This window comes from Drosophila innubila (assembly GCF_004354385.1).
Source record: "Drosophila innubila isolate TH190305 chromosome 2R unlocalized genomic scaffold, UK_Dinn_1.0 1_C_2R, whole genome shotgun sequence".
NCBI classification, from domain to species: domain Eukaryota; kingdom Metazoa; phylum Arthropoda; class Insecta; order Diptera; family Drosophilidae; genus Drosophila; species Drosophila innubila.
The window spans coordinates 14,255,185-14,271,471 of record NW_022995374.1 but is presented as its reverse complement, the minus strand read 5'-3'; the positions used below and the strand labels follow the sequence as shown (position 1 = coordinate 14,271,471).

At 39.1% G+C, this 16,287-nt stretch overlaps 1 protein-coding gene across 1 annotated transcript in view; it reads left to right on the top strand.

The window, feature by feature from the left end:
• Window positions 1-16,287, top strand: part of LOC117784260 (probable nuclear hormone receptor HR3) — a 39,774-nt gene that overhangs the window by 1,676 nt on the left and 21,811 nt on the right. The gene's annotated exons all lie outside the window — the stretch shown is intronic.

Sequence of the window (16,287 nt, the reverse complement as noted above, 5' to 3'; positions counted from 1 at the left end):
GTGTAACAGGTTTTTCCTCTTGAATAACTGGGACTTTCTTACGGGACTTTCTTACCCTGGACTTGCCTACTTACCCTCCCGCCTCCCCCCAACCCCGCTCTCTCTATCTGTCTCTTTCGCTTTGGTCTGAGCCAAGAAACTGGTTAGAATCGTGGCTCTAAGACCCAACTACTGCAATTGTCTGTAACGTGGCCAACAACTCAACAGAGAAACTGCAAACTAAAAGAAATAGAAGAAGAGGAAGGAGGAAGAGGTAAGAGGGAGAGGGGCAACTGATGATCGTTACAACGGTGAGGCACACATTTTCACGTTAGAACCAACGGCGCTTTCAAACGTTGCAAGCCAACGTCTGAGCCAAATTGTAGGCTTACAGCTAGAACCAGTTAGCTCTTAGCCAAAGCTGATGATGGCTGCTTGCGCAATCTGTACCCCCCTCCCACCCCTTCCCCTTTTTCCCCTCTTTCGCACAGAAACCAGCACAAATAAATCTAACATGATTTAAGCCAACGGAAAACATGAAATATTAAAGAAGTCAGCGAAGACAGCGTTTTGGCCAACTCGCTACGCTGATAATATGGCTAATGATGCGCCCAAAAGATGATGATCAAAAGGGCCCAGTTATGTGCCATGTCGATGGTGATTTGTTAAGTTTCATTATGTAATGGCCAATCTTGGCCAATTCTCTAACGGACCACGAATTAACAGCTGTTGGCCCTAACTGTTTTGAGCCCCATTGAGAGCATCGCTTAAGCCGTCAATTTAATTGATTCGCTTAACTTGATTCGACGAGTTTATTGCCTTTTCGCAGATCTACCAAAAATAGAATTGTTTACACATTTTTTATTAGCGCTTTCATTGATCTATTTACGGCACATGATTGGCAGTCCATAGAATTTGAGACAAGTTTATAATAAATTTCAGTTGAGATGCTCGAATCATGCAAATTTCGCTTACAAAATGATATGACTTGATGGTTAACTGAATATGCAACAATATTATTTTGATCATCTTAAAATCCTTTAAATCTTACTCAGCAAATGTTTTTATTTTATTTGATATTCTCATTGCTAACGCATTTTATTTTATTTTTTGACTGAAACATATTTCGTATAATACAATATAACTTTAAAAATAATCAAATTACAGGGAAAATGATAACGTTTTTTTTAAATCAAGTTTTTTAAAAACTTCAAACTGTCATTACTTTGTCAAATTTTAACCGATTTCCTTGTGGAATATCAGTTTTAACATTATTTTACCTCTGTTTTGATTCTGCATCAATGCTTGAAAATGCTTTTTTTTGTCCATTACTGTCCATATTTTCTATACTTACCTTGGCAGTTATTCAAAAAAAGTGATTTGGGAATGATCAATTAATTACCGATTTACCGACAATTCGTATTTGTTTATTTTTATTTTTAATTTTATATTTGATTCACAGTTTGAATCAACATCTCTATTTTGATTCTGTATCAATGCAGGAAAATGCCATTTTTTGTCCATTACTGTCAATATTTTCTATACTTTCCTTGGCAGATATTCAAAACAATTATTATTTACCGATTTACCGACAATTCGTATTTGTTTATTTTTAATTTTGTATTTGATTCACAGTTTGAATCAACAACTCTATTTCTCTCTTATTAAATATAATTACAATTAATTGATTAAATTATTTGACAGCTTAATAATTTAGTGGTGTTCAACACAAAGCGCGCTTTATTTAAAAACTATAATCCACCCCGAAAGACTAACGAAATTTCCCAAAACAATTTACCACAGTGGAAATTTCCCCAACATTCACACACACACGCGCACACACAGACGCATGTGTAAATGGAAGGAAAGTTTGCTTAAGGGTAGGAAAAGCTGCGCAACAATGCCGAGCGCGTTTTCCAGTTTTTCCTGGCGTATGCACTTGGCATTATGCCTACTAACCCTATTTAGCAGCGCAGCGAGTCCCATTTTTCGACTGCATACAGCACACACAAACACGCACGCACAGACAAACACACACACACACACATATACTTATATACATGTATACACGCTGGCATTGCGAACTTTTCCCATAGCAGAGTCCTTTTTCCAAGCAGCTGAGTGGCGAAACGGAAAGTGCGGCACGAAATGTGTTTGTGGCGCACTTGAATTTGGGACACATTCCTGCAAAGGACGCAACGCAAAGGATACGCGGCCAACAAACGGACGCAAAAAACCCATTTAAATCAGTGGAAAGAACAGGAAATAAATAAACCAAAAAGTGCAATGTGAAAATTATTTTTAAAACATTATTATTGATATGCTTTAAAAGAGAAAAATATGTAAAAGTTAAATCAACTTGTGTGCTACAATAACTGTGTGTAAACAATGGAAAAACCTGTGGAAAACGCGGTGGAAAAACTGCAGTTGCATTGGCAACACAAATTAAAAATTAATCTAAAATAAAAGAAAATTATATGAAATGAAAAGCAAAGAAATGAATATAAACTAAAATAAAATATACATTAATTAATATAAGAAAATTATTAAAAATTAATTGTACACTCTGAAAAGCGAAAGCATTGCATTTAATTGAGTGTGAGTGTGTAACAATTTGCATATGTGTGCGCGCTGAAAAATCGATTATTAAAGCCACCAGCTGGTGGTTGTTGTTGCTGCGTTCTTGGTGGTTGGTTGGGGTTAGGGGTTGGGGGTTGTTGTTGCTGCCGATTTACTTTGGCAAGTTGCATGGTGGCAACAACTGGCGCTAGGGTTGCGTGCCGCAATGTGGAAAACAAGCAGCAGCGACGCCGACAGCGGCAGCAACAGCAGCAGCATCGACACACTTCCAGTGATAAGTTCCAATGGCGCCTTGCAGCCTTGCAGCGACAACAGAAGCAACAGCAATAACAACAACAATAACAATACGTTGCATGTGCAGCGCCAGGATATGACAACAACCACAACAACAACAACAACAACAACAACAACAATAAAAGAAGCAGCAGCAGCAGCAGCAATAGTAGCAGCATTTGCCAGTTACGGCCACAGATACACACTTGCAACAGCAACAGCAGCAGCAACAAACAGCGCACAATAGCCCAGGCACAGGAGCTGTGGTGTGGCAGTTGCACTTGCAACAAAATACCTTAACATATTGTGACGTATTTAAATAAAAAAGGATATGCATTTTGGCAGCGGCCGACAACAACAGCAACAACAAACACAAAGGCGACTGATTTACTGTGCATCAAAATAAAAACAAAAAAATCAAAAGCATAAAAAAACACACACAAAAACTGAAAGCCAAAACAAAAATTTACAGCCATTTTTGCAACGCACAAATAAAAAAACACACAAATAAACGAAAATCAAGCAAAGTGCGAGGGAAAAATTGAGTATACGACGCATATTCCAAGCTGCAGAAAATTGCAACAGCAACAGCGAAAACAAAAAAAAAAAAAAAACACAGCAGCAGCAGCAGCAATTGCAGCTGTAGCTACAGCCAGCAAACACAAAAAATATATAAAATATATAATTAAATTTATTATTAAAATTAATTAATTAATTATAATAGATTATGTAAAAACTGAAAGCAATTGACAAGTTTTGATGTGGTGACTTCTTCTAGTGTAAAACGATTTTAAGTGCACTTTTGTAAGGCTGATTTATCTCAATTTATTTTGATGTTGTGCTTCTACACTTCAACAAACAAAAACGTAAGAAAAACCAAAGAAAAACGAACAGAAACGAGGCAAAACTTGGGCAAAGTGCGTGTTTGAAAAGTGTTCTCAACAATTAAAATGCAATTTCATTTAAAAAGATAGAAATAAAACGGAAAAACGCACCACTTGCAACCTGCAACAAGCAATTGTTGCAAGCTTTCTATAGCAATTGTTTAGAAAACGGCCCTCACAACGGATAGGCCAAGAGATCTCCTGCTGATACAGCAGGCAGCGCCAGTTGGCAGCAACAGAGCGACAACAACAGCAGCAGCAGCAGCAACAGTTGCTACGGCAGCAACAACTGCCACCGCTAGCTATCTGGATGCGGATGCTGCCACAGCGGCAGCAGTGGCAAATTTGCGCAGCAAGGTGCCCTCAATATCGATAATACCGCTGCCGGCAGCAACAACAATTGTGGCACGAACAACTGCCACGCCCACGCACCAGCGCTGTGTTAGCACATCAAACAAAGCCACATCGCCGCCATTGGCCTTTCTAACGGATGCAGCAAGCGCAACAGCAACAACAGCTGCAGCAACAGCAGCAACAGCGGCAGCAGCAGCAACAACAACTGCTTATGTGCGACCGCAGCAACAGCATCAATATCAACAGACGGACAAGTGCACGGTGCTCAAATTGGATGTGCTGCGTGGACAGCGAGAGCCCGTGACGACCATCAGGAGTCTGGCCAGTGCCACCAGCAACAACAACAACAACAACAGCAGCATCAGCAACAGCAACAGCAGCAGCTGCAACACAACAACAACCACGTACCTGCAAATTGAACAACAACTCAGCGAACTGGAAGCCGTTGACGAGGACGACGATGAGAATATGGCCAGTCTGCTGAGCAGCAACAGCAACCTCTCGAGCAGCAACAACCTCTCGAGCAACAACAACAGCAATCGCTCTCAAATAATCTCCAGTCAACCGATCATTGTGAAAATCGAACCAACTCAGGCTTTTCACATTGTCGACGAGGGAGATACACGTGTCTTGAGTTTGCCACTTAATGATGCCGACAAACTGGGCGCCAGTTGGATTGATCTTAAGGATATTGCCGGATTGCAGACGGGCGGAGGAGCAACATTGCTGGATGTCTGCTTTGAGACGGTTGCCGGCGACGAGGAGGAGGAGCAGCAGTTGGGAGCAACTCACAAAGCGAGTGAATCGCCGGAGCAGCAAGAGGAGCAACAACTCGCAGAGCCAGCGCCCAAGCGCTTAGCGCTGGCAGCAACATACCAGCAGCAGCAGCAACAACAACAACAGCAGCAATCCAAGTTTATGTCCGAGCCTCCGGCATTGGCGCGTTCCGGCAGCTTCAGCAGCCTGAGCAGCTTCAGCAGCATCAGCAACATCAGCACCATCAGCAGCGTGTGCAAACAGATTGCCAGCAGCGAGTCCAGCAGCAGCAACAGCAACATTGTCAGCAACAATCGCAAGACAGCCACGCCCACTGACAGACAGCAGCAGCGACGCCGAGAACGTACACCTCCACCATTGATGGCAACCACACAGAAGCCAACAGCAACAGCAACCGCGACAACAACAACAACTGCCACAGCAACAACGGCAACAACAACCGCAGCAACCACAACAGTTGCTGCGTTGGCGGCGACAGCAACACGCGACCGAGACAGAGACAGAGAGAGGGACAGGGAGAGAGATAGAGACAGAGATAGAGATAGAGACAGCAGCAGCGGCAATGGAGCCATGACAGGTCAGTACACAATTGCATTAAGTACAGTGAAGTATGCCTAAGTTGCACAATGAAGTGCTGCATACATTCTGTAGAGAATAAAATATTAAGAATATTTTAAAATAAGTAGCGATAACGACAAACGTTAATATATATTGTAAGATTTATAATGTTAGAGCTCTTCACTTTTCTATATTTCTTAATGTTGTAAACTATTGTCATTAACTTACGCCTTATTGCCTAGAAATGTCTCCGCTGTCACTGCAGTTATTTCTCTTCTAGCTATTTCGAATTTTCCTTTCTCTTTGTGCCACTTTCGCAAACGTTTTAACACTCTTAGCTTGCTGTGAAAATAGTATTATTAAGCTCTATATTTATTCTGATTAACTGATTTTCTGATTATCTAAATTCTGATTCTGCTTTTGAGATGTTCTTTTTATTTTCTAGTTCCTCTTTGAGCAACATTCACAAACGTTTTTACGTAATAAATATTCGTGTAATGCGGATTTTATTTGCATATGTTTCCCTAGAAGCAAATCAGCTTCGACTTTTGCTCTCTTTTTCTTTGCATTTCTCTACCTTAACTCCTTTGTCAGCATTTGGTTTCCTTATCCTGTTACTCAGTGTCTTATATTCGCCAACGTTTCATTCGCTAAGTTTAACTGCTCAGAAATTGGTAATGAAATTTATTTCAATGTGAAGTTTCCTTGAGTATTTTCTTTACTAAAAGTTCCTCTGCTGTTGTTCACTCTTTGGGTGCTTACTGTATCTAAGAGTGAAAAAATATGTGTGTATGCAAATGATGGCAGCATTCATTGCGCAAGCAAAACGGACCACAATTAACACAGCGCCTGACACTGCCACAGAGTCGAACAGCGGCAACAACAGGTGTATGTGCGTCTTGGCACACACACAACACACACACAGCACACACACACCTATGCATAGATAGACGCACACCCCATGCTAAAGAATTTCAATTTACAAGCGTCGATTTATTGGCTATTCACCTTTGTGGCAGCTAGAACAACAACAACAATTACAACTACAACAACGACGCGTCGTTGCTGCGGCTGTGTCCCACTTTCCATAGACGACGACAACAACGACGACGCCGACGGTTGCAGCAGTAAAAAAAACCAACAAGAAGAGTGAAAAAAAAAACATGTTTTGACATACTAAATAAGCCGCAAAGCTGACGGCGACGTCGACTGAGGCAGCGACAGCGACAGCGACTGCGCGTTGCGAGGTGTTCTTTATCATTAGGTTCTGTTAGTTTTGTGCGATTCTTGCTGCTTCGACACATTCGCTTTACGGCTCTTTGACTCACTTGCGGCACAAATGAGCCGCACACACACACACACACTGACATATAGTCAACCCCTACCCCCCCTACACATCTCTAAGCCAACTCGCTATTTGGCTAGTCAAGTCACAGTTCTGGGCACCGCACACAACATTCTTTGGCTCATAGTTTTTACCGTAGCACGAACCTTAGCGGTAAAAGCCGCAGCTACAAACTATACAGTTAGCTGAATGAAGTCTCAGCTAAAACACACACAGACACAAACATACATAGTTCCATAGATACATAGCTTAGAGATACGTAGATACATTCAGTGTCTGCGACTAGAGACAGCGATTACAATAGAATTGTAGAATTGCCAGCAATTCTTTACAATGTTAATGAGCCTGGCCAAAAGCAGCAGATAGGGGGAGAAGCGCTAAAATGGAGAGGGAAAGAAGTGAGGCAAAGAGTGTGACACTCACTGTCAGACTGTATCTTTTATAATACGCTTAAGCTTGAAATTGATTTCGTTTTGAGACTAGACTTGAGGCAAGCAAAATGAAAAAAGGGCGGTACAGCAGTTGTCAGTTTTGATGTTGGCTACAAATGAGTCGCAGCATCAGCCTCAGGCACATGGGCGGAACTCCAAAAGGGTTTCATTCTTGAAATGAAAAAGCCAACTCGTAGAAAAACAAAGATTGATCTACATTTATTGTTGATACACTTGAGCTGAAGGCGCAGCTCATTAGCATTTCAAAACGGATTCTTATGTCATTTGATGATTGATTAGTTGATTTTCAAACATCGATCATATCAATAACTAGATTAACTCGATGAATACTAAGCATAGATTCGAGTTGGACTAAAATGCAATCAGATTTTATCTAGGTATAACTGTTAAAAGGCAGAAATTAAAAAAGATATAAGAGAATTGAGTTTCTTTTTCTTGACACTTTAAAGTTCGCATAACTTTGTCAATACTCAACCGATTTTCATGTGGAATGTCTTTCTGATCATTGTTTGGAACCTAAATTGATTCGGCATTAAAATTTGATTTAATTCAATATTTTATTTTTTTCCACTGACGCCATTTTCCATATTTTGATATTTTTCCCAAGCACTTGCCACTAAGTGTTATAACTTTGTCAATACTCAACTGATTTTCAAGCAGAATGTCTTTCTGATTATTTTTTGAATATTTCATGGATTCTGCATCAAAATATTACTTGCTTGGTAAAAGAAACTATTACTATCTATTGTCTCACTATAGACATTTAAGAGACGCTAATAAGCTATACATAATATTTGTGTCTATTAAGTCGCTGCTATTAAAATTACTGTTAGCAACATTTAAAAAATGTTAAGTAAACTTGAACTGCTGCTAAAAACTACTCTAAGCATTAAGTCCGATAAATATTGCGAATCTGCATATTTTTGGCAACTCGAAATGTAGCTCAGCAAACGCATTAATAACCATATTAGATTTGGCAAAGAAAATAATCAAATGGCAGACTGGTGTCTTGTGGCTAACTAAATTTAGTAGCTAACTAAGCTGCCAAAGTATCTGTATCTATAAGATGCGACCCTGAAGTTGAGCATTGATCGCTTGGCCCATTACACAAGAAACGAATTGCGAGACTTTTGACAGGAGAAACCTGAGTTGAAGAGGGGAAACGCACTATCACTTTTGCGAATGGCAGACATAAGTATACATGAATGTATCTGCGATTATATAGAGATGTCCCCCATAAGCTGATGTGGTTGTTGGTACTAGTTATGTATATGAATTGGCTATAGATGGGTTCATTATAATTTCAGTCAAACAACGTTTGCATTTCATGCATGAATCTGCCGAGGGTGTCCCCCTTACCCCTCACCACTTCCCCTCTTCCCCTTTCCTCCTTAGGGGGGGCCCTGTAACTTTGTCCATTAGGCAGCGCCGCATGAGATTTTTTTCCAATCGACCGTAGCAAAGTTTCATTATCATATTCAAGTTTCTTTTTTTCTATCTATTTTATTTTTGCCAATCTTTATAGTTGTTGGATATTTCGTAATATTGGGTTTTAGCGTTTTTTGTGTTGTTGTTGTTGTTGTCTTTGAAGTTTTGTATTTTTGTGTTCATCTGTTTGTTTCGTTTATGCAAAGTCTTATGCTGTCCCATAACAGATACCAATGCAGATACAGATACAAAGACAGCTATAGATACAGATACACAGATATGTGTGTGTGTGTTGCGGCAGAGTTAATTGTATGCATTACAACAATAACAACACATAAATTAGCTACAAAATATTAATTTATTAACTTTTTGGGAACTACGAAACATTTTTGTTGCTTTGCTGCGTTGCGAATTTTGCAAACTGAAAGTCGATTGCAAAATCGCGTCGATACTTAAGTTCGACTTCATTTTTGAAATCCGTGTCCCCTAAGCTAAAATCAATATTTTAAGATATCTCTGTGTATATATATATATATTAATATTTTATATTTGTTTTTTGAACTTTGACACTTGTTTACCTTGACTGTTGCTCTGATTACGGCTTAATTATGGCTTTTTATTTATTTTATTTTTAATCAAAATGATTTAATAAGGCTTGCGAAATATTTTTAAACTTTTTAAATTAAAAAAATTATAAATGCGAATTAATGAATATTCGATTAGAAACAGGGCCTTAGGATTTCTATTTAAATAACTGAAAGTTAAGTATAAATTAAAGAAAACTTTCCAGTAGCTTTAATTTAGACAAACTTTTCACAGCCAAAAAATAAATATTTTTATGATCTTGGCTTAAAGTGTACAAGATTTTATCTATTTCCGTTCAATTTTGCACTTAAAACTAAGAAATTGTTTGAATTTAGTATCTAATTATAGCACTTGAATATCAGTGTTGAGAAGCGTTGCATATGTTTATTTTGGGGCGTACATAACCTATAAAAAATGCATTTGTGCGCAATTTGCAAAGCCATTAGAAACAATTTTCATGCATAAGTAAGTTGGTTGAGGAAAAGTAAGCTGAAACTGTAATTAAATGGCGCACAGGATGATAGCATAGCAAAAGGAAGCAATTAACAAAACAGTCAGCCAGACAGAAAGAGAGAACAAAAGAGACAAGGGGAGTGGTAGAGGGATAGAAGAAGTCAACTGCAATGCACACAGTTTGGCCTAAAAAGCAATTGACCTGCTAATTGGGAATTTCAAATGGAAATGACAGTAGACGTAGTAACCAGAGAAGCGCAGTCCAAAAAGGAAATGAACGAAAAATCGGCAACACACCAAAAAACAAAAACAGCAGCAAGCAAGCAAAGAAAGAAAAAAAGACACAGTAAAAACAACAAATGCTGTAATAGTAATATGGCACACAGCTTTTTCCGCCTGCAGCAAAGCTTCGTTTTGTAAGAGAGTTCAACTCTCTCTCACACTCTGGCGCTCGCACACTGTAAGAGCGAGCAGCAAACAGCTGATTAGGAAAAAGCGCGCGCTGCTCACTCTTGCACGCATACAAATGCAAGCGCTCTCGCCCCAACACACACACGCACACACACAGATACACACATAGAAAAGCGCCAGTGGAGCGGTTGCCATAGCGAATGAACGGCACAAAGCGTAATGCTGAAAAAAATTGAAGAAGTCATCGGCACAGAGACACATATACCCACTCAGCAGGCAGCGACGCGGCGTCGACGTCGACGTCGTCGTCATCAACAGTGCTTTGGCTTTGCTTGGGTTGTTGGCGAATGAGAGTGGGAGAGAGAGAGTGTGAGAGAGCGCGCGCGTTGGGGAAGGAGGGGAGCTGCTGCTGCTGCTGCTGAGCGCAACGTGGCTACATTGCTCTTTGGCGCGCACTCTCTTTTGAGTTATAGGTCTGTGTGTGTGTGTGTGTGTGTGCGTGTGTGTTGTGAGTTGCTGCCACAGTGAGGCCGCAATGCGGCGCGCCACTTGGACAACGAACTCGATAACATTTTGAGGCAGTCTTCAGCTACACTTCGTATTGAGCGTATCGCGGCGGCGGTAACGATGCGTTGCGCGTTGTATCTTTATTATTAATTATTTGTTGTTGTTGTTAAAACATATATATATATATATACATTAAAACATACATATATATATATATATATTGTATTTGATTTGTGCGTGTGTGTCTCTTCGTGTATGCGTTTTTTCAACTGTTCAACGCGCGTCTCTCGTCCGCTCTCGTCTCAGTGCGTGTATCTCAATCTGCGGTGCGGTGCGGTGCGTCTGCGGTGTGCGGTGCAGCAACGGCAACGGCAACGGCAACAACAGCAACTGCAGCAATAGATAAAAAAATTCAAATGCAACAACATAAATATTGCAACATGCCTGGCTAAATTGCTGTTGGCATCTGTGAAGTTGTTCGGTTTCAGCTACAACTACAACTACAACAACAACAACAACAAATCAACCAAAACAAAATATTAATTATAGCAAAAGCAAAAGCAAAACAAAAATAAAAGTCTAAAAAGAGTGCATTCAAATTCCAAATCGTGCCTAACTGCCTAATGCAACTGCAATTGCAATTGCAACTGCCACAGCAACAACGTTGGTCCGTCTCGATACGATGCGACAACAACAACAACTACACAAACAACAACAACAACAACAACAACTGCAACTGCAACAGCAACAACAAAACGGAAGTGCAAGTGACGTAATTTATTGGTACAGACTCCAAAAAGCACAACAAAAATATATATGTACATATAAAAAGAAGAAAATTCATGTAAACTTTTTGGAGCATTTCCCTAGCCCTCGCCCTTGCCTACATGCCACGCCCACCTCGACAATAATTTCGATTGTGTAATGCAATAAATTACTGTGCGTCTGTGTGGCTATGTGTGCGTTACTCTGTGTATGTGTGTGTGTGTGTTGAAAAAAACCCTAAAAAAAATAAGGATAATCTGGAATATTTAACATATCAAAACAATATACTAAATGCAAGCTGAACTATTGGATAATCTATTGGATACTACTCTTATATGGATTATTAACATTTATGATTATCATATCTTTAATATTTTTTAGCGTTATAACCTTAAAAATGTTGGAATTAATTAATTAAATTTTCCATGATAGTCGTACCTTGATCTTTTAATGTTACTTCTTCATTTTGCTAAGGTTTGATTGGAAAATCTCTGGAAATAATTTCATTTTCTCTCAAAAATAGTCTTGTTAACTTGCTGGTATATGAATTATTTCCTTACTAAACTATCTGAAATTCCTAGGAAACTTCGACTTAAGTTTACACAAGTTTTTCTGGTGCGTTTCTCATAGCTTAATCTATAATTCTACAGTCGATAATAATAGATCGTTTGGGGTGAAACCCGTATATTTAAATTATTACAAAAAGATTTGTAATCAACTCATAATCTGAAACTTTATTAGCATTTAAGTCCATTTTGGGTTTTCTTAACATTTCTTAAGTTTAACAGTAATTTTTGTTAAATAATCCCAGTTTGCTTAGCTTTTAATGGAGTATGTAAATTTTCTCATACCATCATCATCAGCATGACAGTTAAAAGTTCACAGTAATAATCTTTCATAATGTAGGCACATTGTTTTAGAGCCACGCCCCTCCCTCCAACGCCCCAAAACAAGACACAAAACAATGCAAATTGTTGCCCATTGTGCCCAGTTATGATTATCAAACATTATACATAGTTGTTGTTGATGTTGTTGTAGCAGTTGTAGTTGTTGTTTTTGGTTGTCATTATAAAACTAGACAGTTTCTTTGGCTAAAAAGGCAAGAGAACTGAGCTGCCAACAACGAGTAACATTCAGCTAACAGTTTAGAGTTGGCAGTAGACTCAACTCCCAGTAAGTCACCCAGTTGGTTGCTTAGTTCAGTTCAGTTCGGTTCAGTTGAGTTCAGAGCACCTAAAGCAGCGCTGTCTACGCCCACTACCCCCCTCCACCCACTAGTAACGCTGCCTCTGCCTCTGTCTCTGCCCAGGCGGGCAGCAACAGTGTTGCCAGAATTTTATGCGCTAGAATAGCTTATTTATTCCAAAAAAGTAGCTTAAAGATGATCAGAATTCGAAAAAAACTATATAGCTGTTGGATAGATTGTAGGTATTAAATTTTTTTTAGGTGCATTCTATTTTTTTAATTTGTTCTAACAATCTGAAATTGAGTTTGAATTTTTCTCAGACCTTGAACTAGCTAAAAAATTTAAAATATTATTAAAAATTTGTTTTCTATCCAAATCATTATCCCAATTGACTAAATTGATTTTGAATAATTTTCTTTCCTTCATATTTCCTGCATCAATATTTTCAAATTCTATTTAAATTATTTTCAACTAATAATAAATTGAGTTTCTTAATTATGACGTCTTATATTGTAATTAACTGTCAATCTTAAATAGTAGTCAAAACACTTAGTAAATTAATCAGATTCTTGCGACTTTCTAGCTATGGCAAATGCAAACTAGGCAAGTCTAGCTATAAAACAGCTGAAATGTCAAACACTGTGCAGCAGTCAGCGTCAACTGTTTGCATTATCGTTAGTAGAACAACATTGCTAAGCACACACTCTATGTGTCGTCTATAAGTGTGCCAGCCCACCCTAGACTCACCCAACGGGGGGAAAAGAAACAGCAACAACAGCAACCGCAGCAGCAACAGCAACAACAACAACAACGAGCAGAAAAAAGCCTAGCAGCGACAGCGACAGAGGCAGCGCCTATACACGTGTATATGTGTGTGTGTCTGTGTGTGTAGCTCTAGCATAGGTCATTGGTCTTTTTCGGCGTCAACGTACTGCGACAGCGGCGGGGCAGCGACGCCGGCAGCAGCAAAGCAGCAGTCAGCATGTAACTTTGTCGTCAGTTCTTATTGCTGTTGCTGTCGCTGTCGCTGTTGTTGTTGTTGGAGCTCTGCTCTGCCGCCTCCCTTTTTTTTCGGGCTTGACCGGCTTAGTACCGTTAGTAAGTTCGTTGTCGTTCGTGTGCTGCGCACAGTGAGAGAATTTTTGAATTTTATGCCCTGCTGTTTTTTCTTCTACTTCTTCCTCTTCTTCCACTAGCTGTGTTGTTGTTGCTATTCATTTTCATTTTCTTTTCAGTTTATTTGACGCTGACGTCGCTGCTTGCTACATTTCTATATGTAAATTTCTCCATTACAACAATAAAATGCTGGCGCTGCTTTAGTTACAATTGTTGTTGTTGTTGTTGTCGCTGCTGGCACAATTTCTGTTGTTGTCGCTTTGGTGACGACGGCAACAATAGCAACAGCAACAATAGCAACAACAGCAACAACAGCAACAACAACAGTTTGTTGGTGACGTATTTGCATGTCTGCGCTTTGCTGGCTTCCGCATTCGGAGTTCCAATAAACTAACCCCCCACATACAGCGACCACCCTGTCACCCCCTTCCTACACTACACAGAAAAAAACCATAAATTATACCCCTCTTAGTACACTTTTAATGGGCACAGGTTATACAAATCATATTTAAATTAAAGTTTAAAATTCTTAAATTTATATTTATTCAGAATTATATTGTTTAATTTAGACAATATGCGATTAAAATTCCAACGACTTAATGTTAAAATAAAAATAATTTAATTTAACTTAAAAAAATCCTACAGCACCTTAAAAATCAATATATTGCTCAGAAAAATCTTGCTTTGAGCAAGTATTTTTTACTTGGTTTAAGAAAATCCGAGGTTGGTTTGATTTTATTCCGAATTCCCGTATTTTTTTGCTGTGTACCACCCACAACTTTAACCCCATCCCCTTAGATGACGCTGGCTGTAATTCTAATGCTGCTGCTTCTTCTTCGTCTTCTTTCTCTTGCTGTTGCTGTTGTTGTTGTTGTTAGTTGTTAGAAGCAGCAGCAAATAAAGTAAAAATGTTTTATATTCATTGCTTTTGCCGGCACGCTGAAGCTTTGGGTCATAGAACTTTTTTCACTGTTTACAAGCACACACACACACACGAACACACGCACATGTTATTGCTTAGCTCGCTCTCTCTCTCTCTGTCTCGCTCGCTCTCGCACACGAAGTGAGCTTTCGTTGTGAGATTTATGCGTCGTCGCTGTTGTTTTTGCTGTTGTTGTTGCTGTTGTCGCTGCTGCTTCGTGAACTGCATTTTCATGCTCGTTTCTGCTGGCGGCGGCGCGCCTGTCTGACAGAGTTGTCACCCCCACCCCACCCCTGCCCACAATGCTCAGCCACACCCCCCCGCTATTATGACTAGGCGGGTCTGCCCCTTCCATCCCCCCTTTTGACTGTCTAGCACCCTTAAATCTCATTTCTATATCGATTTTTCATGTTCATGTTACATTCTCATGCATTTGCTTCGCTTGTGAGTTTGTTTTTCTTTTTTCTCTTTATTTTTGGGGGTGGGGGTAACGGGTGGGGGAGTTTAGGGGGTTGGGGTTGCTCGTCCCGGCACAGTTTTCATGTCCTGTTTGGCTTGTTTGATGTTTATGTTTTAAGGCAAATTCAATAATTGGAAAAAAATCATTCACACACATGGTAAACACACACACACACAGGCACACACACAGAGGCAAGTGTTGTGGCACCTTTGTTACCCACATTAATTGATCTGTTCAATTCGCAGGCAGTGTTTTGCCACGCCCACTAAATTAACAATATGCTGAATGCCATGCATTGGCCATGGCTTAAAACGCGCAGCAAAAGCATTTATATAACGGGCCAAACCATTTTATATATCAAAGTGTTTAAATAAACGACAAGCAACAAACAACAAAAAAACAAAATAAAATATAATAAATAATAATTATTATAAATAGAAAACCAAAATTCACTTGAAATGCTGTTTTGAAGAATGCCCCTAAATGTCTTCCGGAATTAATTGTCGTGAAATTTTCGTATTTTTGGAAATTTTGATTTGGAATCAAACAAAACAGAGAAATCGACAAAACAATGAGCATAACAACAACAACAACAATAATAATAGCAACAGCAGCAGCAGTAACAACAACAACAACAACAATAAGAGCAGCGGCAAACAACAACAGCAACATAAAAATCACAGCAAACGCAGCAACAAAATCGCAGTGAAAGTGCTAAATCAACCACAGCAACAACAGCAACAAAAACAACAGCAGCAGCAGCAGTCCAAAACCTCAAAAAGCAACAACAACAATAATCTAAAATTGCATGTGCTGCAAAAGGGCTGAAAAAGGAAGCAGAAAACTCAGCACTAAAACTTAAAAATCTTTAACAAAGCAAAAAATAAATTGCTAAAAAGTAACAAGTAAAAAAAAAACACCAACATTTCTATATAAATATATACGCGAACAAGTGTCTTATTAAATAGTTAAATAGTTTACACAACAACAAAATAAAAACTTTAATCAGCAAAGCAAGAGGAAGCAGCATTATTCAAATAGTTAAACAAAAATAAATAAAAAATAAACAAGTTTTAGTACCTACAGGCCTGAAGACAGAACGTTAGAACTATATATACACACAAACCATATATATACATATAGCTTTAGTTATATACACCTCTATATATATATATAAACTTTATAGATTGGCAAGAAGAAGCAGCGCTAATAACACGCCCCCTGCCCCCCCACTGTGATATTAGTAATTTCA